The following is a 20,553-nucleotide window of genomic DNA, read 5'->3' as shown; positions in this document are numbered from 1 at the left end:
GAAGCTTGTTCCAATGATCAACCACTCTCTCTATGAAGAAATACTTTCTGGTGTCACCATGAAATTTTCCGCCCCTGAGTTTGAGCGGGTGCCCTCTTGTGGCCGAAGGTCCCTTGAGAAAGAAAATATAATCTTCCACTTCGAAACGTCCTGTGAGGTACTTAAATGTTTCGATCATGTCTCCCCTCTCCCTACGTTCCTCGAGAGTGTAGAGCTGCAATTTGTTCAGTCTCTCTTCGTACGAGAGACCCTTGAGCCCCGAGATCATCCTGGTGGCCGTCCGCTGAACTGATTCAATTCTGCGCACATCTTTACTGTAATGTGGCCTCCAGAATTGCACACAGTACTCCAGATGAGGTCTCACCAACGGCATTATGACTTCAGGCTTTCGGCTGACGAAACTTCTATTGATACAACCCAATATCTGCCTTGCCTTAGATGAAGTCTTCTCCACTTAATTGGCAGTTTTCATGTCTGCACTGATGATTACTTCTAAATCTCGTTCTGCTGAAGTCCTAGTTAAAGTTTCTCCGTTCAAGAAGTAAGTCCTGCATGGATTTCCGCTTCCGAGGTGCATGATCTTACATTTCTTAGCATTGAAGCCTAGCTGCCAGGTTGAGGACCAACTTTCCAATGTAAGCAGGTCCTGCGCCATATAATTCTGTAAACTGCATTTACTTACTATATTACATAGTTTGGCGTCATCGGCGAATAGTGTTATTTTACCTTGAAGCCCTTGAGTCAGATCCCCTATGAATATGTTGAAAAGGAGTGGACCCAGGACCGAGCCCTGCGGCACTCCACTGGTCACCTCTGATGTTTTAGAGAGGGTACCATTAACCACCACCCTCTGAAGTCTGCCACTCAGCCAATCATTGACCCATGCAGTTAGTGTCTCTCCTAACCCCATCGATTCCATCTTGCTTAGCAGCCTGCGGTGTGGGACACTGTCAAAAGCTTTACTGAAGTCCAGGTACACGACGTCCAAAGACTCTCCCAAGTCCAACTTTCTTGTTACCCAGTCAAAGACGCTGATGAGATTGGATTGGCAGGACCTATCCTTGGTGAATCCATGCTGACTGGAATCCCGAAGATTCCCTTCATTCAAGATCGTGTCTAATTTGCTTTTAATTAGTGTTTCCATGAGTTTGAACACTATTGATGTGAGACTCACTGGTCTATAATTCACAGCCTCTGCCCTGCAACCCTTTTTATGCAGAGAAACGACATTAGCTAATTTCCAGTCCAGGGGAACTTTCCCCTTACTTAGGGAGAGATTGAATAGCTCAGCCAACGGTTTCGCCAGGACATCGCTCAATTCTCTGAGCACTCTTGGGTGCAAATTGTCTGGTCCCATGGCTTTGTTCACCTTGAGTCTTGCCAGTTCACTGTAAACTTCACCTGGTGTGAACTCAAAATTCTGAAACGGGTCTTCTGTGCTTTGTGTTGCCTTCAACTGTGGACCGTGCCTTACAGGTGAAGACTGAGCAGAAGTATTCATTCAGTAGTTCGGCTTTATCAGAATCTGCTTCCACGTAACTTCCGTCCGGTCTTCTACGGTGTACTATCCCGCCTGTGTTCCTTTTTCTGTCACTAATATAACTGAAGAAGGATTTGTCCCCCTTTTTAATGTTTTTTGCCAGAATTTCTTCCACTTGAAATTTTGCCTCCCTAACTGCCATTTTGACCGCTGTAGACCTGGTCCTATATTCTACCTTTGCCTCTCTTTTCTCCGTGCGCTTGTAGGAGAGAAACGCTTTTTTCTTCTCCTTAATGAGGTGCGAGATCTCCGCGGTGAACCATTGGGGTTTATTGTTTCTTTGTCGTTTATTTACTGATTTTATGAAGTGGCTAGTTGCTTCATGTATGGTTGATTTCAGTGTTAACCACTTAGCTTCTACATCATCGGTCTCCGCTTGGTCCTGCAGCGTCCGATGAACAAAATCTCCCATGCGTGCGAAGTCTGTGTCCCGGAAATTGAGTACCTTTGTTTTCGTGTTTGATCTAGGGAAGCCTTTCCTAAGGTTGAACCATACTATGTTGTGGTCGCTGGAGGCTAGCGTATCTCTTACTGAGACCTCTGAGATGCTTTCCCCGTTGGTGAGTACCAGGTCAAGGATCGCCTGGGCCCTAGTGGGCTCCGTTACCATTTGTTTGAGACGTGCTCCCTTTATGGAGGTTAAGAGCCTCCTGCTACCGCTGGTTGTCACTGAAAATGAGTTCCAGTCTGCATTAGGCATATTGAAGTCCCCTAGTAGTACAGCTTCTCCTCGTAGAGTGATATTCTCTATGTCTTCAATTAATTCTGCGTCCATGTCTTCTAGTTGTCTTGTATCTAGGTGTATACCACACCTAGATACAGGCATTTTTCTCTGCCTCTTGCCAGGTTTACCCAGAGGGACTCCCCGGTGTACTTGACATCTGTGATCCTGGTGGTTTTGATGTCCTCTTTAATGTATAGAGCTACCCCCCCCCCTCCTAACCTGCCCTCTCTGTCCTGACGAAGTAGATTGTAGCCCGGTATAGCCATATCCCACCCATGTAAGTCCGTGAACCAAGTTTCAGATATTGCCACCACATCTAGGTCGGCATTCCTTATTTCAGCCTCCAATTCAAGAATTTTGTTACCTAAACTGTGTGCATTGACAAACATGGCCCTCCATATCTTGTGTTTGCTAAGTCCCTGTGAGGCGTATCCTACCCGAGTTGGTGTGACTCCTAAAGAACTGTTTGCAATGTGGGTACTTACCTTGGACATGGAAGCGGAGTTTCGACTCACCTCATCAGGATAATTCCTTTCTGCACTAATATGTGAATGGGTACCCTCCCCCGACTTACCTAGTTTAAAGCCCTGTGAAACAGGTGGGCTAGTCGGTGTCCGAAGAAGTTCTTACCCCTACTGGTCAGATGGAGTCCGTCTGGTCCCTGAAGTCCTTGTAGCGCTTCCCCATGGTTTAGGAATCCGAAGTTCATATCCCGGCATCATCCCTGTAGCCACTCGTTCGTCCTCAGGATATGTTCATCTCTGGCTCTTCCCTTGCCTCTAACTGGGAGGATCAATGAGAAAACCACCTGCGCTCCTGTCTGCTTCAGCCTCTCACCCAGTGCTCCAAAGTCTCTGGTGATGGTGTCCGGTGTGTTCCTGGCAGTGTCGTTGGTTCCTATGTGGACAAGAAGCATAGGAAAGTGGTCTCGGGGCGTGAGCTCACTTACACTCTTACTAAAACACTGATAAGAGATCAGTAGAAACTGTATAGAAACTGGTGTCCACTGATCACTTACCAGCATTTTAGTAAGAGTGCATGTGAGCTTCATGCCAGATATTTAGACAGACTCTTGATAAAGGCGCAGATGCCGAAACACTGCCAGTGTCGAGTCTATGAGCCTATAAGGCACATTTATCAATACAGTGACTTGTGATCATTACACCCCTGGCTAATTGACATCTCATCCTCACAACTCCTCTATTGTGCGTTTATAAAATAGCACATAAGTGTTCCACGTGGATCTGCAAAAGGGGTGCGTATATAGAAGGAGCATGCTAGAACACTCAGAGGGGGAGGAGCAGTAAAATGATAACAACTTAGCATAGGTGATTCTGTTTTCACTTTTGGTTTTCTTTGGACAGAAGGGGGCTTGTCTAGGTTTGGGAGGTTTTTCTGTTGACTTGCCAAAGTTGGCGGTCACTAAGTCTTTCTGCGCATGGGGACCTTAAGGTATGAAGATGCTTGAGGAAAAAAGAACCATCTAAATCAGGGGTGCCCAGTACGTTGATCGCGATTGACCAGCAGATTGGGAAGCCTATGAGCGTCAAGAGCAGCGCAGGGTATTCAGCGCAGCTCCCTGCGCTAAATACTGCTATTGCGGTTTAGTAAAAAGGGAGGGAGTTGTTGCTGAGGTGACATTGCATAGAGTCATCTGCCTTGACCTCTATGAAAAAACCCCAGAATATCAATGATAATTAACATTTTCTCTGCTTTTCAGTGTGCTTTGTGGTTTTTTTTTTAAATTTTATTGTTGGTAGATAATTTTGACTTGGTCATTTTAAAATTAGCTCGCAAGCCCCAAAAGTGTGGGCACCCCTGATCTAAATCATCCATTCTGGAACTCTTAAAGAAAGTGACACCAGGATCAAAACAATTTTCTAAGTACCAGGCACTAGCAAATGAAGTCTGTTTTGATTTATGATTTCAAAACACGGTAAAATATAAGCATTTCAAAAAAGAATAATCTATGGCATTAAAAAAGCAATGCTTTTGTTTTTAATCATTCCATTTCTTCCAGGAAAGACTCAAGTTAGGACTGTGGCCTCCATGAACTATTCCACATATTTATTATCCTGAACTTAAAAAAAAATAGTTTCCACCATCTGTTCTGAATTGTTTTTCTCTATCGTCTTCATCTTTCAGCTATGCATCATGAAAGCAATGCTCTTTTTTTTTTTTTTTTTATTAAACTCCACTCTATCAAGAACTTTAGGAGGAAAAGCTTCAGAACACCCAGACATAAGCCTGTGTTGGTGCTGACAATCAAAGGCATTAAAAAAAATCTCATATTAGGAACTGTTAAGTAGCACATTAACCCATTAAAAACCAGAAAATACCATTTATTGGTTTTCTTACCTATACCTCTTGCTAAGAAATTACTGAAAAACATCAGTAATAATCAAATAAAAATAAAGGCCACCTACTGATTCTAAACACTAAAAATTAACAGGCCACTTTGCCGTTACTTCTCTTCCTATGAATATTATCCCATTCATATTTTCCCAATAGTCAATGCATGAACTGTCACATCAGTTACAAGATATACCTGCAGATCTTTAAATGCTATATTCCAAAATAAGAACCTCATCCCGAGTGTCCAGCATTTTCAGCTCCTTTCAGAACTATCGCTTTTAGGAAAGGTATTAGAACTGGGCACCTTTGAGATTTTTTTTATTTGTTTGGATGATTCCGTTTTCTGAATCCTTTTTAGTTTGTTTCAGACAGCAAAATCTTGTGAAAACATCAGTGAACATAAGAATTGCCGCTGCTGGATCAGACCAGTGGTCCATTGTGCCCAGCAGTCCGCTCATGCGGCGGCCCCCAGGTCAAAGACCAGTGCTCTAAATGAGTCCAGCCTTACCTGCATACGTTCCAGTTTAGCAGGAACTTGTCCAACTTTGTCTTCCATCAAGGTTTAGATAAAGAAGAATTGGTGACGATGATGGCATCAGCCTGAGCAGATGTGGCTGCTTGTGCACAAGCTTTTTCTTATTTTTTCTACTCTATTACCTCTTATTTTTGTTTCTGAATGGCACCTAAATGTTAGAGGAAGGTGAGGAGCTGTCTCCCTGAGCCTCTTAAATCTGACCCAAGAAAGCAGCTCTTCATTTTGTCACCTGTCATTTCTGTCACCTTGTCAGTGTTTAATGCACCTGGTGTTAAGCTGCTGAAGGATTTGGCTCATGTGCATCCAAAAGGCACTCCTTACCTCCCTAAGGGCATCTATGATCGTGCCAACATACGTCTCCATGTCATATCAATTGGGGGGGCTGCATTAACGTCCCTTCCTAATGCTGCTGCCACAGTAAGATCTGAGGGGCCTGAGATATATCTAGGCAACCTGAACCAGTAGGAAATGTTTTGGTTAAACCTCCTGTTGTACCCCCGGATGCCTCTGGGCTTCCTAGGTCTGGTTAGAAGCTTTGACATCACAATAATCCAGATCACTTTTTGTCAAGCTAAACTTACAAGTCTGCATAAAAGTTCTATTGGCTCTCTGTCTATCTGTCTAAGAGAGTGGACAGATTAGAATACCAGGGAGAAGCCAGGAACACTATCTGCTATGGTGCCCACAGTAGATGTCTTAGTTTAAGATTTGTGAACTTTCTGCATGTTCTCTTTTAACTTCCCACTGACAACAGAAACATTTTTGGATATTCTTTAAAATTCCAAGGGAAGCAGCTCCACCTGTAAGCAAATGCTATCACTGGATTTTAAGATTTTGGCAAGAAGAATTAAGAGCACTTATTTTCTTGAGTGATAACCTGAAAGTGTCAGCACTACTGGAGAGATCTTCCGAGGAAGAGACTGCAGAACACTTCTGGTGGTATCTGCATTTCTGCAAGATAAATACTGAATTTTCCATCTATGAGTTACTTATATTTTTGTAATAAAGCTGCTATTTCTCTGTGCCAAAAGGTCTGGGTTTACTCAGATATACATATAGCTGCACAAGAGGGAAAAATTATCTTTGTCTCAGGAAGCATCAGCCCTTGCATTGTAAATGTCTGATGGTTAATAGTAATCAGAAATATTTTTTGTAAAGGGAAAGTTCAGAAGACCCGTTTCAAAATTTCGAGTTTACGCCCAGCAGCATCTACTGTGAACTATCAAGACTCAAAGTGAACAAAGCCATGGGACCAGACAATCTACACCCCAGGGTGCTTAGGGAGTTGAGTGATGTCCTGGCGGAACCGTTATCCACGCTCTTCAATCTTTCCCTAAGTACAGGATGCAGGACAGAGGCTGCGAATTATAGACTGGTGAGTCTCACATCAATAGTGAGTAAACTTATGGAAACACTAATCAAACACAAATTAGATACGATCCTGAACGAGGAGAATCTGCGAGATCCCCATCAACATGGATTTATAAAGGGAAGGTCCTGCCAATCCAATCTAATCAGCTTCTTTGACTGGGTAACAAGAAAGCTGGATATGGGGGAGTCCCTGGACATCGTGTACTTGGACTTCAGTAAAGCTTTTGATAGCGTCCCACACCGCAGGTTATTGAGCAAGATGAGTTCGATGGGATTAGGTGAAACATTAACTGCATGGGTTAAAGATTGGCTTAGAGGTAGACTTCAGAGGGTGGTGGTGAACGGTACCCTCTCCAAAACGTTGGAGGTGATCAGTGGAGTGCCGCAGGGTTCGGTCTTGGATCCAATCCTATTTAACATCTTCATAAGGGACCTGGCTCAGGGGCTTCGAGGTAAAATTACATTATTTGCCGATGACGCCAAATATGCAACATAGTAGGCAAAAGCACAGTGCCCGACAGTATGACGCAGGACCTATTCTTACTGGAACATTGGTCCACGACTTGGCAACTAAGTTTCAATGCCAAAAAGTGTAAGGTCATGCACCTTGGCAGCAGAAATCCGTGCAGATCTTACACCCTAAATGGTGAGACCTTAGCAAGGACTACAGCATAACGAGACTTGGGGGCAATCATTAGTGAAGACATGAAAACTGCCAATCAAGTGGAGAAAGTTTCATCCAAGGCTAGACAAATGATGGGTTGTATCCGTAGAAGTTTTGTCAGCCGAAAGCCCGAAGTCATAATGCCGTTGTACAGATCCATGGTGAGACCTCATCTGGAATATTGTGTACAATTCTGGAGGCCACATTACCAAAAAGATGTGCTGAGAGTTGAGTCGGTTCAGCGAATGGCCACCAGGATGGTCTCGGGACTCAAGGATCTCCCATATGAAGAACGGCTGGGTAAGTTGCAGCTATATTCACTCGAAGAGCGCAGAGAGAGGGGAGACATGATTGAGACGTTCAAATATGTCACGGGCCTTATCGAGGTGGAAGAAGATATCTTTTTTCTTAAAGAACCCACGTCAACAAGAGGGCATCCGTTGAAAATCAGGGGTTGGAAACTTCATGGCGACACCAGGAAGTATTTCTTCACCAAAAGGGTGGTTGATCATTGGAATGATCTTCCACTGCAGGTAATTGAGGCCAGCAGCGTGCCAGATTTTAAGAAAAAATGGGATAAGCATGTGGGATCTCTTCATGGAAGAAATTAGGGGGGTGGGTCATTAGAGTGGGCAGACTTGATGGGCCGTGGCCCTTTTCTGCCATCATTTTCTATGTTTCTATAATGTCTGGTGGTTAATAGTGATCAGAAATATTTTTTTTTTAACCTGCCCAGTTTCCAAGTTTACTGGATGGCAAATAGAGAGTTGCACAGGAACAGAAATTTTACTCATTCCCAATGGAATCCAATCCAAACCCACCCATCCCTACAATTACTATCCTCTATCACCACTAGTACCTGTAGGAGTCAACAGTTATTTACTTGCTTACAGTCTTCTGTTTCCTCTTAACCCAAATAGCCTTCCTAGCACTGCCAGCAGGGGTTAGTATTTCAAGATTGTGTTTTCAATTGCTAGAGACAGGCAGCTTCAGGAACTTTCCTGTCCCTCACTATTGAAAATGTGATAGTGAAACAGCACCATCCACTGGAAGACTCCCACTCAGAGGGAATAGTGGTTCCAAGCCTCAGTCTGATGTTCCAAATGCCTCTCTATGCATTCCAAGCCTCATTCTGGAGTCACCAGAGATTTTGACTGGGCTCCCATGGGAATCCCATAGAATTTCTTCCATACTCATGGTTCCACAGGTTCTGCAAGATTCCTGTGCATATTGCTAATGGCAAAAAGGTGGCTTTTGTGGCTTGTGGGTGGGGCAGATGGATGATTCAAGGTTGATTCTGGGTTTACTTTTATCACTGTATTATGTTTTTTATTGTAATTATGGGAGTAGGATAGACCCTTTTTCCTTTTCTGTTTCATGAAGATTTCTTGATTCCACCTCTTTTTTATAATTCTATTAGCAGCATCAATTAATGTGATTGTTTCTTTTCCTGAGATGATGTTTCCCTATCAATTTTGCCTGATGCATCTTTTTTTCTATTTTGAAGTTATTTTCAATTGTATTTTTCTAAACATTCAATAAAACAGATAAAGGGAACTGTTTCTAATGGCTGAGCTTCAGTTTTCATTTGCTTTTGATACTATTCATCATGCAGCACTGCGTATAATTATTTGTTCCATCTAATTTGAATTCACCAATTGTTACCTTGTTTAAGGCACTTCTTTCTTGGTATATGCAGAAGGTTTGAGAACACTGAGCATGGCATGCTTCAGGAGTCCATTTTGTCCTCTACCCCTTTGTCTTCTGTGCTTTCAATAATTATATGAAACTATAAGGTTCTTTGTTGGAACAGTTCAGATGTTATTACTTTCCATATGCTGATGATGTTCAGTTCTTTTCAACCACAGGTTCATCTGTTGTATCAGCTTTCCATCTAAGTAGATTGTATTAAGTTAGTGTTGCAACAGATGACATCAAACTTGCTTTCAATCTGAAAATAATGAGGTGCTTTTGGAGAGCTGCACTTTCAGCCTTGATACTTCTTCATATTTATGAACTGATGGTCACTTGAAACATGCATTGTCTGAAGTACAGAATTTAGGGGTTATTTTGTACATAAAATTGAATATGAAGGATACTGAAACATTCTTAGCCCAACCAAGAAGAGAATGACATGGATGTCAATCAATGATCTGAAGCAATGTCAAAATATAGAATTTCATTTCTGCAAATTGGTGCTTAATGACATAAGATAACACTCTTTTCAGAATTTAGGAAGTTGGTTGGGCTGAGAACTTTTCAGCACCCCCTTGTATTTTGTGCTTTATATGATTTATAATTTTGTATATAAACCACTCATCCAATAAATGCTCTGGGTGATATACAACATATATGTATAACCAAAATACAATAAAACAACATTAAATGCAATAAAATTCAAAAGTAAAATTAAATTAAAATTGCATCTGATTGCCTGTTTACAGGCCCTGCTGTGATAAGAATCTTAATAAATGCAAGTTGTGAAATTCGCACCTGTGCCTTGAATTTTCTATTGTTTTAGTGGAATATAAGTGCCAAATGTTAACAATGTGTGAATATCCTATCTCATCTCTAGGAAAAGGAAAAGATGCTGAGCTCCTACAGAAGTGTCATTACCATCTTCCATTCTCCAAAAATTCTGCAAGACTGCCTGAGACTGAGCAGTTGTCTTGCATGTCAACATAAACCAGCCCCATTCTGTTTTTACAGACGTGGCCATTCAATTTTTTTGAATTTATGCATATTTTTAAATTTCAACAAAGCAAATGGGCAGAAAAGGAAAACATTTGTGAGATCGGTATATGAACAAGACTTGGAGAGGAATTTTAAGAGGATGGCTCCGGGCTGTAACATATCGGAACCCATGAACTGGAATTGTTTACCCTTCTCCGAGTGTGCCTTTAGATACATTAGGATAAGTCCAGACATTCAAGCTGGATAAAAATGTATGATGATTGCAAAAATACATTCTTAACAACCACTCCCTATAAGGAAAAAGTATGCGTATGTTCTACCATATTCAAAAGGTATGCGCATCACTAGGGGAGGGGAAGACGTTGTATGGTGGAACTTAAGCAAGTAAAATGTTATACGAGGGGGTGCTGAAAAGTTCTTATCCCAACCAACTTCCTATATTTTGAGCATTATTTTGCCATTGTAGTTGAAAAGAGTGTTATCTTATTTCGTTAAGTGCCAATTTGCGGAAACAAAATTCTATGTTTTGACATTGTTTCAGATCATTGATTGAACCACATCCACGTCATTCTCTTCTTGGTTTCAGCACCTCCTCAAAATACTACTGGATTCTTGGTACATTAATGCTTTGATAATGAAAGTGACTACTGGGCAGAGTGGATGGTCTATGCAGGTCTTGATCTGCTGTCATTCATTATGTTACTTTGTTAGCTGCCCTGTACTGGTGTCACTAACCTTGGATTATGTATAGGTTGCTCATATTTGGGTGCAGATTCCAGATCTGCACATAAACTACCATTAGTAAATTAGGCATTAAATCAATTATTAGAATTAACAAGCACTTAATTGACCGTAATTAGGAGTTATGTGCATATCTGCCCTATGCCTTGTGTGATAGAAAGCAACTACAAAGGAAGCATAAGATGAAGATGAAAGATGAAGAAGCAACCTAAGGAAATACTTCTTCAAAGAAAGGGTGGTGAGTTTATGGAACGTCCTCCTAGTGAATGTGAAAATTGAAACAAAGCATTTTTAAATGGCATGGATGAGCCGGATGGATAAGCCATATGGTTTAGATCTGCCTTCATTTTTCTAAGTTATACAATTCTGGCATTTGCATGTGTAACTGCCTTAAGTCAGGCACAGATTGTAGCAGGCATAAGTGCTAGTGCCCAGTTAGGTGCAAAATGCACTCTTAGCTTTACAGAATACTAGCTTACCACAGCTTATCTTGGTCTATCTTTGAGCACCATTTATTGAATCTAGCCCTAAGTCCAATTCTGATAACAAATCTTTATACAAGGAGAGAGTTTATCCAAGGGAATTGCCAGAACCTTTGCGATCTTGTTCTTCCTGCCTCCCTGAGTCAGGCCAGGTGTGTACAAGCGCCGAACCCACAAGCCTTCACCTCCATCAATTCAGATGTCAGAGAGGAAGTTCTGGACCAGCCAATTGCTGCCTGACTTGTCTGGAACTTCCTCTCTGATGTCAGAATTGACGTCGGGGAGGGGGAGGGGTGAAGGCTTGTGGGCCCGGCACTTGTAGGGAAGCACTTGCAGGGAAGCCCGGCGTGGTGGCTTGGGGGAGGCAGGAAGAGAGAAAGAATCGGGGAGGTGGAGAAATCTGCATGATTGCTTAGGGAAGGCAGGGGGAGAGATAAAGACAGACATAAAGAAGGGGGCAGGGGGAGAGAGAAAGAAAGAGACAGAAAGAAAAGGGGAGGGAGCAGAAAGAAAGAAATATTAGATTTACAGAAGAAGGAAGTGCAACCAGAGACTCATGAAATAACCAGACAAAAAGGTAGGAAAAATTATTTTATTTTCAATTTAGTGATCAAAAAATGTGTCCGTTTTGAGAATTTATATCTGCTGTCTATATTTTGCACTATGGCCCCCTTTTACTAAACCGCAATAGTGGTTTTTAGCACAGGGAGCCTATGAGCGTCGGGAGCTGCGAGGGGCATTCAGCGCAGCTCCCTGCGCTAAAAACTGCTAACACAGTTTAGTAAAAGGGGAGGGGGTATATTTGTCTATTTTTGTATAGTTGCTACTGAGGTGACATTGCATATTTTAAAGTCATCTGCCTTGACCTCTGGAAAAAAACCCGAATACAAATGATAATTAACATTTTCTCTGCGTACAGTGTGCTTTGTGTTTTTTTGTTTGTTTGTTCTTTGTTTGTTTGTTCTTTTTTTATTTCTTTATTCATTTTAAAGCCATAAGTTAAGTGCAAAATATAATACAATCATATAACTTTATAAAAGCACTTAAATACAATTACAATTATAATCTATGACAAAAAGATATATCACCCCCCCATAATTATGTCCAAAAACTATACTCAAATTGAGAATTTGAAAAATATATTCCAACCTGCCCTCCCACCCACCCACCCACCCTGGACGTGTATGACCAAAGGGCATAATCACCAACCACTCTTTGCAAAATTTTGTCAATGGCTCCCAAATCTTCAGAAACTTCTTATAATGTCCCTGATGTATGGCCATATTCCATCTTAAAAACGTGACAGAGAGACTCCCACCAAAAGGAATAGTGCAGTCTATCCCAGTTTTTCTAATTCTTTAGAATAAGCTGTATGGCAACCCCTGTCATAATAAATAGAAGTTTATTATTATGGGATGATATTTGGCTTTTAGCTCTCATCATAGTGCCAAATAGCACAGTGTCATATGTTAGTGCCACTGGATTTTCCATTACTTTGTTTACCTGATCCAAAATGGATCTCCAAAATTGAAGTATCAAGGGACAATAAAATAATAAATGATCTAATGTGCCAGGTTTGAGATGACAGTGCCAACACCTATTAGACTTGGAACTATCTAATTTCTGTAACCAAACTGGGGTCCAAACTGCTCTATGTAACAAAAAAAAAACCAAGTTTGTCTCATAGATGCAGACACTGTACATGTCATCCTCTAAGTCCAGATTTGTGGCCATTGAGATGCAGTAATCTGATGCTTTATCTCAATGCTCCAAATGTCACGAAGACCAGTTTTTGGTCTCTTGTTCAAAAATCCTGATATTCATTTATACCACTGAGCGGCCTGGTGACCCAGGAATTCCACCTGGAAGCACAGGAACGGCAAACTATACTGATTTTTGCCCCTCCCCTCCCCCCCCGTTCTGATGCCTAGGTCCTAGTGGCCATCCATTCTCAAGTGTCTCTCTATCCATATACTGGCAAGAACTGTCTTATCAAACAAGACATCATTCAATACCCTCCAGCCCAAGAATATGTAGCATCTCTTGCTTCTCCCTATTTCTAGGCCTGATGTGCCTCTTGGAAAAATCATTATGCCAGGGCAAGAGCCACTCAAGAAGGAATAAGAGCCAATTCTTACTTCTGGCTTTGCAGCTTGACTGCAGCTCCTGGCTGCTGTCTACCGCCAGTTGCTAAAGGGCCCATGACACTGGCTATCCTGGCTTCCTGAAAGCTTGCCTACACAGAGCAGTCAGCAGCAGGCAGTAAGCCCTCAGAACTTGAGCAATGTTGCATGGTGATTGCTCTGGTCCTAAAGGTGATACACACTTTCTTTCTTTCACTCATACTGACTGCTGTAGTTAATGGAACAAGTACCTGTAGCTCCTCTAGTCTGCTCTTTCTGCTTTGATGTGATGCCAAACTATTAATTTTTTATTTATGAAATTATGCAATAGTAATACATAATAGATGAAAGGAATTATTAACATTCCAATACATAATCAAATATGTTCTCTTAGGTTTCTGTGGTTGGCATCTTGATTGTTGCAGTTGTCTGGGTCTCAGCACATCTGGGTAGGTACTCATAGAACCAATATCTCAGCCATCATGCTGTGGCTTTCTTCAGGGTGTGCTGTGAGGTCTGCAGTTTGTCTTTATTTATAAAGGGTCCTCCAACTTGATTGGTTGGGGCTTGAGGTGATTGAGGCAGGAAAGTCTGTTGGTCCTGAATTTGAATTTAGGCGGGAAAGTTTGTTGGTCATAAAGTTGAATTGTGGAGGGAAAGAACAATGGTCACAATTTTAAATTCTGGCACAAAATTCCACTGGCACAATTTTTTATATTCTGGTAGGAGAGGGCTGGAAATTTTGAGAGGGAGGAAGAAGGTGTTTGTCCTCGGCCCCAGTTCTTTTTGCGCTAAATTTCTTTTGGATGAGCGGTTGCCATGCTTTGTATATGGAGAGCCCTTTATTTCCATTGAAGTTACTGGGATGTCTTGCTATCTCCCCAGCTAATCAGGCTGGTGGACCCACTATATGTAAAGAAAATGCAGACCCCTTAGCACCCCTGAAGATAGCCACAACATGATGGCTGAAATGTCAGTTCCACCTACCCAAATGCATCGAGACCTGGACAACTGCAACAGACATAATCAAATATACTTCTTCAAGTCCACATCTGGAGAAAAATCTGCAATTCCTAGTAATGGAAAAATTAAAGAGGGAAAACAGAAGAAAAAAATAATTCAAAATACAGGCATAATCATAATCTTTAACTTATCTATTTCATCCAATAGGCCGTTTCAAGAGGTAATAGGATCCCCTGTAGTGGTAGGCTCCCCAGCTGGCTTCCCAGCCACAAACTATTCAATTTTATTATATTTCTGTTATCCATGTTGTATCTCACCCTTTTATTTGTTGGGTAGTTTATATATGAAATTGACAACTGTAGTTAATGAATCTGCCACAGAATTCTGAATCATCTTCAACAACTTTTAAAGAGGAATCAGGAAAGCCCTTCTGTTCTGTAGTTCTGTAATCATTCAATTCTTTGGAACAAAACAAAGAACAGCATTTTAGAAGGAAATATAAAGTGGAATTGAGATGTTCAGATTGGGGCATCTTAAATTCTGCTTGCATTTTTTTTGGGGGGAAGGGGTAATAACCATTGTAAGATTAAGGGGGCAATCTCCTCTATCTTCTTCAGTGGACTGATGCTCAATGCAAGCACTTTTCTGAAACCTAGATGTCCCAGGTAGCAGGTGTAAATCCAAACATTGATTGGTTTTTTTTCGGGGGGGGGGGGGGGGGACGTAGATATGCATTCTCCTTCTAAAATGAAGAATACGTGTTTTTTTGCTTGCTTTTGACCCACCCCAACCATACCTAGACCGAGTTGCCTAACTATTCCCCACTTTTACAAAGCCATAGCCCAATTTTTTAATGCCGGCTGCTCGATAACAGCTCCGATGCTCACAGAATTCCAATGAGCGTCAGAGCTGTTACTGCCACGACTGGCACTAAAAACCGCACTATAGTTTTGTAAAGGGGGGGGGAGGTAATGTTCATATTTTTGCAATTTAGATGTGTTTATCCTAGCTTTTTAAAATCAGGATTTAGATATATGTGCAATAAAAGTGTCTATTAGCCACTTACACACATCTAAAATGCAAATAACACTAATAAAATATGCATCAAAATGATGTGTTTTATGACCTTCCTAATCTGAGGTTTCATTTTCAAGTCCTATACAATACCAGATTATGGTTGTGAATTGATGGACATGATTAAGAAATACCAAAGGTGAGAGTGCAACTCACCAGAAACATCTCATTTTTCAAATTTATTTAATGTCATATACTGCATCACTAACTTGAAAGATGGGTCGACATTTTCTTGCAAGACTATGGGCTTTTTCTTTCAAACTGCGCTAGTTTTTAGCGCAGAGAGCCGCATTGAATGGCCCACGCTGCTCCTGATGCTCATAGGAACTCTATGAGCGTCGGAAGCAGTGCGGGCCATTCAGCGCGGCTCACTGTGCTAAAAACTGCTAGCGCAGTTTGGTAAAAGAGGCCCTATATATCATTTTTATTGTTTGTGTATTTATGTTGTCCAATGAATGCCTTATGGTGTTTTATGGCTAGATACTTCTAAAACAAATAGCACCTTTTTACGTGTAGATTGATACATATACAAATAGTGATTTAATAAGACTGCTATTTGCTTGTATATTACCCACCTATGGTACAGATTACATGGAGGCATGGTAGAGAAGATGCAGGGATGGAGCTTAGACTTGCCTAAAATTAGACATGTTCTTCACATTTCACAATGGGAAACCACATCTAGATTTTAAAATATCCACAGTTGGCCTCTGCACCTACCCCAAGGCATTCAAAAGTGCCATCTTGAAGAGGCAGGTGCAAAGGCTGATGGAACCTCTTCTGCCCCACCCACAGTCAGCTCCAGCACCAGTAAAGTACCCCCTGATCTCTTTCACCCTACATTACACAAGTAAAGCTATTAGGGGTCAAGAGGTGCCAATTGAACCTGGGCACTGGATAAAGCAGGATCAACCAGGAATAGCTCCTGTTCTTTAACAGACCACCAAGAAAAACCTAGGTTAGGTTTTAGACCCATCATGGGGTGGGGATGCCTTCCTTGTGTTTGGTGGTGGGAAGAGAACATGATAACAGATATCAGCCTGACTTGAGACCAGCTATTCTGCTGCTACACCGTGTTCCTAGCTGCAGCAATGCATATATTCTGGCAATGGGATGCAGTTTACATTTTTAGTTTGTAAAGCTGCTGCTCCCGTTGGACATGATGGGAAATAAACCTTCTCTCCTGCGCATCCTAGATCTTTTACAAGACTGCAATTAGTCAGAGCCTTATGTAAAATGCAGGAAAAACTGTGCACATCATGACCTGGATTTCTCAATTCTTCGCTCAACATTCTATGCAAAAAGGGCCTTTTGATGTTGTCTTTGGTTACAATTGTTCATTTTTATGTTCTTTTAAATAGCATTTATTTCATATGTTGATATGTAGTATAGCAAGGATGTATGCAGATTTAACAGTATAGAAATATGTTTTAAATAAATATCAAGTTTCAAGTTTTTATTAAAATTTGATAAGATCGCGTTGGATGTATTACAGTGTGTGGAACTGCTTTGCTACAGCAGGACTTGGACAGCTTGCCATCATTGATGAAATCAATATTTCAGTTTCAGTTCATTAAATTATAGAGAAGAATGTCTGGCCTTATGTCTGATCTGAGAGTTATGTAGCAAGACAATAACCTTAACCATTCAAGTAAATCTACTGCAGAATGACTGAAGAAGAAAAAAAGATTTCGTGTTTAGAATTGGTCAGGTTGAAGCTCTGACCTAAACTCTGCTGAAATGTTGTCGTAAGACCTGAAATGAAGGGCTGATGCAAGGAAGCCAAAAGTACTCAAGGGCAATGAGAGAGACTAATCAACAGTTATAAGATACATTAGGGGCAATTTTATAACTGGATTCCAGCCCCCCCCCTCAATTCTATATATGGTGCTCAAAATTGTGCATGAAATGTGGGGATGTGCCAATTTGCAAGCACAATTGAACAAGCCGCTTTTGTTTGCCAGATAAAATACAGGGTATGAGACTATGTGGTTAATGAAGAAGAGATGATGACGGTGAGGTGCTGCTCACCAATGTATTTTATTGTTTGTATTTTTGCTCTGTTTTGTGGGTGTATTTATTGTTGATTTTGTACGTAATTTTGTAGTTTTGTATGTTAGTTTGTAACCCACCCTGGTTAAGGGCGGGATATAAATAAATAAACTAAAAACCAAACCAAGTTAATTAGCACAAATATTGGATGCTAACAATTATTGGCACTGACTGGCAACAATCAGAATTTACATGCATATCTTCCTAGTCAGGATTTTATAAAGATGTGTGCATAAATTTATACATGAAGATCCAAAGGCGAGCCTAGCTGTGGGAGGGGCACGGGCGGATCATAGAATTTGCACATAGTGCTATCGAATGTAGAATATGGCAGATCTGCACCTAATTTACATTACTTTACATTACATTACATATTTCTATTCCGCCATTACCTTTCGGTTCAAAGCGGATTACAAAAAGAGTTATGGAAGAAGGGTTACAACGTTAGATCAGAGAAGGTTTCCAAAAGAGGGAAAAGTAGAATCTGGGGTTAGGGAGGGGATGGGGGTTAAGCTTTATCATGGTATTAAGCTTTATTAAGGGATTTCTTGAAGAGTATAGTTTTTATTTCCTTTCTGAACATCTTGTAGTCTGGGGTTATTGTCAATAGGTTGGAGACTTGGTTGTCTATCTTCGCTGCCTGAGTGGCCAGTAGTCCGTTGTATAGTTTTTTCCGTTTTACTTCTTTGATTGTAAGTGAATGGGGTGTGTGTTTTTCTTTGCCTGGTAGAGGTGGTTTAGATGAGGCGGTCGTTTAGGTAGGTTGGGCTGTCTCCATTTATAGTTTTAAATAGTATACAGTAGAATTTAAATTGTATTATTTCCTGGATTGGAAGCCAATGAGAATTGATGAATGCCTCAGTAAAGTGATCATGTTTTTTCAATGAATAGACGAGTCTCAGAGCTGTATTCTGAATTGTCTGTAGTTGTTTAATCATTATTGCAGGGCAGGGGAGGTAGAGGATGTTGCAATAGTCTAGGATACTTAGGATTAGAGATTGTACTAGGAGCTGAAATTGTGTTTTTTCTAAGAATTTTCGGACTTGTCTAAGGTTTCTCATAACTGCAAAAGATTTCTGTATTGTTTTGTTAATTTGTGGTTGCATGGTGCAGCCTTTGTCAATAGTCATACCTAGAAGTTTTAGGGTGGTTTGCAAAGGGTAGTTGATAGAGTTAATTTCTAAGTTGGTTATAGTTGGGATTTTGTTATTTTCTAGGAGGATGAATTTAGTTTTGTCTGGGTTGAGTTTCAGTTTGTGGTCTTCCATCCAAGTCGTAACTGTAGCTAGAGTTCTGTGTAGTGTGTCTGACATTAAGAGCATTGGTTGGTCGAAAGGAATGAGGATGGTGATGTCAACAGCATAGCTATAAGAGGATAGGCCTTGTTTGTTCAGGTAAACGCCAAAAGAGGCCGTATATAGGTTGAAGAGAGTAGGGGACAGTGGGGACCCTTGTGGAACGCCGCAGGGGTTGGACCAAGGTTTGGATTTTTCTTTGTCTGATTTTACTTTGTATATTCTGGATTTTAAGAAACCTTCAAACCATGAGTATACTTTATCTGAGATGCCTATTGAGTCCAAGATTTGCAGTAGGATGTTATGGTCTACCAGGTCAAATGCCACCATCAGGTCCAACTGTATGAGCAGCATTTTTTTTCCAATGCTGAGGTATTGTCTTGCTGTGTCGATAAGGGAGCCTAGTAATGTCTCTGTGCTGAAGTTAGTTCTGAAGCCGGATTGCGTGGGATGGAGTACGTTATGGTCCTCGAGATAGTTGGTGAGGAATTGGCTACTAATCCTTCTGTTAGTTTGATATATAGAGGTATTGAGGCTATTGGTCTGTAGTTGGATGAGAGGTCTGTTGGTCCTTTTGGGTCTTTTAAGATTGGGGTGATGATGATTTCGCTGAGGTCATTCGGGAAAATGCCATCTGTGAGCATGGTTTGTATCCAGTGTAGGAGTAAGGTACGGAACTTAGTGCTCGCTGATGACAGGAGATATGGCGGGCAGTGGTTGAGTTCACATGATGCGTGGCTGTATTTATTGTAGAGTTTGTTGAATTCGGTCCAATGTATCTTAGGGAATTGGGACCAAGATCTGTCTGCAGCACAAGATTCATTTTCTGTGGGGAGTATTGTGACTTCGAGTAGGTGGGTTGGATTACTAATGAGAGTAGCTCTGGTGTTTGTAATTTTATTCTTGAAGTGTTCAGCTAGGAGGGAGGCTGAAGGGGAGGAGTTATTGTTAGTGGTCAAATAGGATATGGTGTTAGTTAGATCTTTTAATATTTGGAATAGTTTTTTTGGTGTCTTGGGTTTCCGTGCCTATTAGGTTGGTGTAATGTTTTTTTCTCTTTTCTTTTAATAGAAGTTTGTATTGTTTGTTAATTTTTTTCCAGGCAGTTTTCGTGTGATCTTGGTTGGTTTTTCTCCATTTTCTTTCCAGACATCTACATTGTCTCTTGAGTAGGAGTAATTCTTCGTCGAACCATTGGTCTGATCGTCTGCATGTTCTGGTTTTGGTTTGAAGTGGGGCTTGTTCATCAAGGATGTTGTTGCTCAAATAGCCCCAGTGTGAAATGAAGTCTTTGGGGTAATCTTCTTGGATTGTTTCGTCTACTTTTGACCAGAAAATGGCTGGCTCGATGCATTTGCGTGATGTGTAGGTTACTATTTTGGATATTGGTTTGGATTTGTTTTTGGTCCAGATGATGTTGAAGGTGTAAGTGTAGTGGTTTGACCAGAGGGATGGGGACCAGGTTCCATTAGAAGTTTGAATTTCTGAAGTAGATATTTGATGGGTCATGAAGGCTGCAATGTCCAGTTGGTGTCCTTTCTCATGAGTAGTTTTAGGGTTTAAAATTTGGAAGGATAGGGCATTGAGGAAAGAAAGTAGATTGTCTACTGGCTTGGATGAATGGTCTTCAAGATGAAGGTTTAGGTCTCCTAGGATAAGATTGTGTGCTGCTGTAAGTAAGTTTTGGTATATGAAGTTTTCAAATTCGGATCTAACCATGGCCCAGTTTCCTGGTGTTATATAACAGAGCATGCAGTTTAGTGAGTTTTTCAGTGCGGTGGAAGAGATTTGACATGCTAAAAGGTCCATGTAAGGGGTGGAAGTTTTTTCCAATATGTTTAAGGTTAGGGAGTCTTTGAGTAAGATCGCTAATCCACCTCCTCTTTTTTTTTTCTCTCTGCAGGTCACTGTAATTTTGTATCCTTGAGGGCAGACTTCTG

This window comes from Geotrypetes seraphini, chromosome 3 (genome assembly GCF_902459505.1).
Source record: "Geotrypetes seraphini chromosome 3, aGeoSer1.1, whole genome shotgun sequence".
Classification (NCBI taxonomy): domain Eukaryota; kingdom Metazoa; phylum Chordata; class Amphibia; order Gymnophiona; family Dermophiidae; genus Geotrypetes; species Geotrypetes seraphini.
Note: the sequence above shows the minus strand (reverse complement) of the source record.